The sequence below is a fragment of the Eriocheir sinensis genome, chromosome 45, assembly GCF_024679095.1.
Source record: "Eriocheir sinensis breed Jianghai 21 chromosome 45, ASM2467909v1, whole genome shotgun sequence".
Classification (NCBI taxonomy): Eukaryota; Metazoa; Arthropoda; class Malacostraca; order Decapoda; family Varunidae; genus Eriocheir; species Eriocheir sinensis.
The window spans coordinates 2445994-2452181 of NC_066553.1; positions in this window are offsets into that span (position 1 = coordinate 2445994).

Sequence of the window (6188 nt, forward strand, 5' to 3'; positions counted from 1 at the left end):
TGGCGGATGACTCGAATTGTGAAGAAACTCCTTACATCGCCTCGCTTGAATATATAGACCGTTGTTTCTATTTCTGAAGTTAGTTTGTAGCTCAATATACCGGGAGTGCTTGACGATACTGAGCTTCTTCAGGCATACTTGACGACCTGTATCACATATAGAGAAGATGGCGCCACTATAAACACTTGCCTTCGCCATGACGGGCTGGGGCCAACTACCATCCAGGCCCTCAAGAAAGCCTACCGGCGCAATAGGCTTACACGTAAAAAATATAAAAAATCTCGTAAGCGTCTCATTTCCAGCGTAAAGAGGTCGAGTCGCTTGAGATGTTTTTCATAAGGGAGGGGAGAGAGAGAGAGAGAGAGAGAGAGAGAGAGAGAGAGAGAGAGAGAGAGAGAGAGAGAGAGAGAGAGAGAGAGAGAGAGAGAGAGAGAGAGAGTACGATAGCAAGTAAGAACGAAAGAAAGAAAAGATGGCAACAGGAGAGAGAGAGAGAGAGAGAGAGAGAGAGAGAGAGAGAGAGAGAGAGAGAGAGAGAGAGAGAATACGCTCTAATTACTCCTCTTTCTCTCTCTTGTCTTTTCATCTCAAAGGAAAGGAAAAAGAAAATGAGACTTATATCGAATTTTTCCCAACTTTTGAAAATGATGATGGTGATGATGATGATGATGATGATGATGGTGGTGGTGAAAAGTGAAGGTGGAGATGAAAGACATATGATGATGGTGTTGATATGGGGGTAATGACCGTGGTGGTGGTGGTGGTGGTGGTGGTGATGGTGGTGATGATGGTGGTGATGGTGATGGTGGTGGTACAAAATTGTCTGTAGTGTGTGTTTAAGAGAGAGAGAGAGAGAGAGAGAGAGAGAGAGAGAGAGAGAGAGAGAGAGAGAGAGAGAGAGAGAGAGAGAGAGAGAGAAAGGTACCAGGAAGAGCAAATATGTTATCGTCAAATGTCCTCTCCTTTGTCTCATCTCTCTCTCTCTCTCTCTCTCTCTCTCATGCAAACAAAACCTCAATTTAAACTTTTTTGGGTTTGCGATACTCCCCTTGTGTGTGTGTGTGTGTGTGTGTGTGTGTGTGTGTGTGTGTGTGTGTGTGTGTGTATGTGTGTGTGTGTGTGTTTTATCCATTCTCATATCTCTCCTCTCTTTATCTTTCTCTCCCCCTCCTCCTCCTCCTCCTCCTCCTCCTCCTCTTCTCTCGTCCTTCCTCCGCCTCTCCCTTCAATCTCCTAATTCTTCCTCTTCCTCTAATCACTAATTTTCTCTCCACTTTTCTCTCTCCTCTCATCATTTTCTCTCTCTTCTCCACTTCTCTTCCTTCCTCCTCTTCCTCCTTCCTCCATCCCTTCCTTCTCCCATTCATTGTTTCATCTTCCTTTTCCTTCCTTTTTATCATCTCTTCTCTTCCCTCCTTCTCCTTCCTTTCCTTCTCATCCCTATCTTCTTTTTTCCTCCTCTCTCCCGCCTTTATTTCCCTCTCCTCCTATTTTTTCCTCTTCTCATTTTCCTTCCCTTCTGTCCATTTTCTTCCTCTTCCCTGATTTCCTCATTTTTTCTCATTTCCTTCTTTCTTTTCTCATTTTGTTTCCTCTTCCTCATTTCTCTTATTTTCCTTCACCCTCTTTCTTCATCTTTCCTTAGTCTTGTTTCCCTAATTCAACTGTTTTCCTGTTTTCCTTTCCCTCTTCAATCTTTTAATTTTCTCCTTTCCTTTCCTTTATTAATTTTTCTCTTCTCTCATTCAACCGTCTTTCTCTTCTTTTCATTCGTTATTTTCCTTCTTTTTCCTCTTTCTTCATCTTTCCTTCTTTTTGTTTCCCTAATCCAACTGTTTTCCTGTTTTCCTTTCCCTTCCACGACCTTTTCATTTTCTCTCCTTTCCTTTCATTTCTTCATTTTTCTCTCCTCTCAATCTTTTCATTAATTTCCTCCTTTTTCCTCTCCTCTCTTCCCCTCTCCGTTCTTCCTTTCTCTTCTTCATCTTCTCTTCTTCCCTTCTCCTCCCATATCTTTCCTTCCTTCCCCTCTTCTTCCCTTCTCCTCCCTTATCTTTCCTCCCTTCCCCTCTTCTCCCCTCTCCTCCCCTCCCTTCCCCTCTCCTCCCCTCTTTCTCTCCCCTCTCCCGTCATCGCCGTCTGTCTGGTAGTGACGTTAACATAACACTCTCTCTCCTTCCTTTCTCCCTGCTCTTTGCTGTTTCTGCTTGTTGTTGTTGTTGTTGTTGTTGTTGTTGTTGTTGTTGTTGTTGTTGTGGAAGGCACGGATTTAGCAGTCCAGACCGTTAACTCTCTCTCTCTCTCGTTCTTTTCTTTTTTCTTTCTTTATTCATTTCTTTATTGTTTTTTTTTCTTTTTCTCTTCTTTCTTTTCTTTCTTTTTTTATTTTTTTTTATTCTTTCTTATTCTTTCTTTCTTTCTCATTCTTTCTTTCATTCTTTTTTATGTTCCTTCTTTATCTCTCTCTATTTTATTCTCTTTAAAATCCTTCGTTGATTCCTTCCTTCCTTCGTTCCTTCATTTGACTTTTTTTCTTCGTTTTTCCTTTTTTTTTAATCCAATAACCACTTGCTCTTTTTTTTAATCTCCTTTTTTTTCTGTTGCGTCTTAATTTTTTCTTTCAATCCTCTTTGTTGGTAAAAAAAAAAAGAGAAATAAAACAATAAAAAGGAAATATATGTAAATTCTCAACGCCGTTTCTCTGTTCGTTAGTCCGTTCTCACACAATCTGTTACTGAGCTTTGTGGTTAATGAAGACTTATAACAGAGAGAGAGAGAGAGAGAGAGAGAGAGAGAGAGAGAGAGAGAGAGAGAGAGAGAGAGAGAGAGAGAGAGAGAGAGAGAGAGAGAGAGGCGGAAATTGTTGAGCTGAAAGAGGACTGGGAAGGACAGGAAAGGAACGGGAGGGAGAGAGGAAGAGAGTAGAAATGGAAGCAGAGAAATTGAGTTGAAAGGGTAGAGGAGAGGAGAAGAAAAGAAGAGAAAGGAAAGGAAGTGAAAAGATGGGGAAGGGATGGAATGGAGAGGAAAGGGAAGGAAAGAAATGGAATGAAGAGGAAAGGGAAGAAAAGAGAAAGGAAAGGAAAGAAAAGGAAATGATGGGAAAGGGATGGAATGGAAAGGAAAGGAAAGGAAAAGAGAGGGAAGGAAAGAGAAAGGAAAGGAAAGAAAAGGAAAAGAAGGGAAAGGAAATGAAAAGAGAGGGAAGGAAAGAAATGGAGAGGAAAGGGAAGGAAAGAGAAAGGAAAGGAAAAGAAGGGAAAGGAGAGAAAGGAAAGGAAAGGAAAAGATGGGGAAGGGATGGAATGGAGAGGAAAGGAAAGGAAAGAAATGGAGAGGAGAGGGAAGGAAAGAGAAAGGAAAGGAAAGAAAAGGAAAAGAAGGGAAAGGAAAGGAAATGAAAAGATGGGAAGGGATGGGATGGAGAGGAAAGGGAAAGAGAGGAAAGGGAAGGAAAGAGAAAGGAAAGGAAATAAAAGGAAAAGAAGGGAAATAAAAGGAAAGGAAAGGAAAGAAGAGGGAAAGGAAGAGAATGAAGAAAATAAGAGAGAAAAAAGAAAGAAAGAGAAAGAAGGAAATGATTCTCTCTCTCTCTCTCTCTCTCTCTCGCTAACATTTATGAGTTTGTGGGAATGACAGGCCTGGCGCACACACACACACACACACACACACACACACACACACACACACACACTCTCTCTCTCTCTCTCTCTATCTATCTATCTATCTATTTATTAATTTGTATATTCTTATCTATCTATCTATGTCTATTTATCTATCTATTCATTTCTGTTTATATTCCAACTTTTTCTTTCCTTCTATCCTTTCTCTCTTCTTTATTCATTATTTCGCTTTTATTCTTTCTTCCTTGCCTTCCCCCTTTCTCCTTTTTTCCTTTTATTTCTCCTTTGCGGGTTTCTTTCTCCTCTCTTCTTTCTTTCTTTTTTTCTTCTTTTATTTTCTTCAAATCTTCCGTCTATTTTCTCTTCCTTTCTTTTGCTTTGTGTGTTCCTACTGTTTTTACCCAGTTTATCTCGTTTCCCATTCTTTCTCTCCCCCGCTCTCCAATACAATAAACACACACACACACACACACACACACACACACACACACACACACACACACACACACACACCTTTGCCATTTGCCTTTTATGAGAACGTTTTTGTCCTCCGATTGAGTTTACCCTTGAGTGCAAAAAGCGTTCCCACTTTCTCTATCTCCTCTCCTTCCCTCCTTCCCTCCACTCCTTCCTTTTATCTCCGTTCCTTTTGGTTTCTTCCTCTTCCTCCTCCTCCTCCTCCTCCTCCTCCTCTTGAATTGTTTGTTGATCTCGTTTGTCTTTGATTGTTTTCTTGTAATTATGTTTTTCTTTTCTTTTTTTTTGTCATCGTTTATATATTTTTTTTCTTTTTCCATTAATTTCTGTTTTGTGATTTTCTTTGTTTTTTTTTCTTTATCATGATGGTTTTTTTGTTTTTGTTTTTGTTTGTTGTTGTTGTTATTGAGTCTTGTTTTGGTGATTGTTTTTTTTCTTCTTTTCTATTTCCATTAATTTCTGTTTTGTGATTTTCTTTGTGTTTTTTTTCTTCTTTATCATGATGTTCTTTTGTTTGTTTGTTGTTGTTGTTATTGAGTCTTGTTTTGGTGATTGTTTTTCTTCTCTCTCGTTTCATCTTTTTTTTCTTGGTTTCTTTTTCCAGTTTCATTTTTTTAGCCGAAATTGAAATAAAAACGAGAAAAAAGAGGGAAAGCATTGGAAAAAGAGGAAAAACAGAGGGAGAGCATTGGAAAAAGAGGAAAATTAGAGGACTGAAACCAGAAGGAGGTGGAGGAAAATAAGGGAAAAAAAGGAGGAAAAAAAACAACCACTATACATATCATTTACCACCATCACGGGAGAGGAAAAAAAAGGAGAGAGGAGGAAAAAGGAGAGAAAAGAACCGTATATATTTTTCCTCCCATTTCAGAAGTGGAGGAAAAAAACTATAAGAAAAGAGAAGAGAAAAAAAATACAGTTCGCTATTTCCAGACAGAGCAGCTTGAGGGTGTGTGTGTGTGTGTGTGTGTGTGTGTGTGTGTGTGTGTGTGTGTGTGTGTGTGTGTGTGTTACAATGTGAATTCCCTCTTTCTTTCTTTGTGTGTGTGTGTGTGTGTGTGTGTGTGTGTGTGTGTGTGTGTGTGTGTGTGTGTGTGAAAGGAAGGGAGAAGGGCAGGGAGAGGGAGAGGGGAGGTTTGAGGAGGGAGAGGTGATTGAGGGTAGGGAAGGGGAAGGGATGGGGGAGGGACGGAAAGGGGGAGGGAGAAGAGAGAGGGAGGAGAAATGAGAGCTGGGTTGAGGGGGAAGGGAGAGCAAGGAGGAGGAAGGGGAAGGGAGGGGAGGGATGAATAGGACAGTAAAAGGGAGAGGAAGAACAGGGAGATTAGAGCAGGGAGGAGACGGAGGAGGAATGAGAGCTAGGTTGAGGAGGGGAAGGGAGAACAAGGAGGAGGAGGGAAGAGAGGGGAGGGGTGAATGGGACAGTGGAAGGTAAGTAAGAACAGGGAGGGGGAGAAGGGAGATTAGAGCAGGGAGGGAAAGGGGGGTGGGGGGTAGGGGGAGTGTCTGGTGGGATGGAGAGGATAATAAATGTGATCCCCCCTCTCCCCTCTCCTCCCCTCCCCCCTCCTTCCCCCCCTCCCCACCCCTCCCCCCCCTCTCCCCCCCTTTCTACTGGTGTGACTGCGGCTGCTGCACTATAGATAACGCCAGGCCGCTAATCCCCCCCCCCAGCTTAGCCCCCCCCCCCCTCCCCCCCGTGTGTGTGTGTGTGTGTGTGTGTGTGTGTGTGTGTGTGTGTGTGTGTGTGTGTGTGTCGTGGTTTGATTGCAGGAATTCATCGCTTCGTTTTTCACTTCCGCCTGTGTCTCTCGTTCTCTTTCTCTCTCTCTCTCTCTCTCTCTCTCTCTCTCTCTTTGTGTATCAGTTTGTCTACCTAAGTTTAGATGTATGTATTTATGTATGTATTTTATTGTGTGTTTGTGTGTGTGTGTGTGTGTGTGTGTGTGTGTGTGTGTGTGTGTGTGTGTGCGTGCGTGTGTGTCCTTTCTGTGGTGTTCTGTGCATTTCCAGCGGTAGTTTTATGACCCTTCTAATAATAATCTTCCTTTCGTTCCTTCCCTCTCTCCTTCCTTCCTTTCCTCCTTC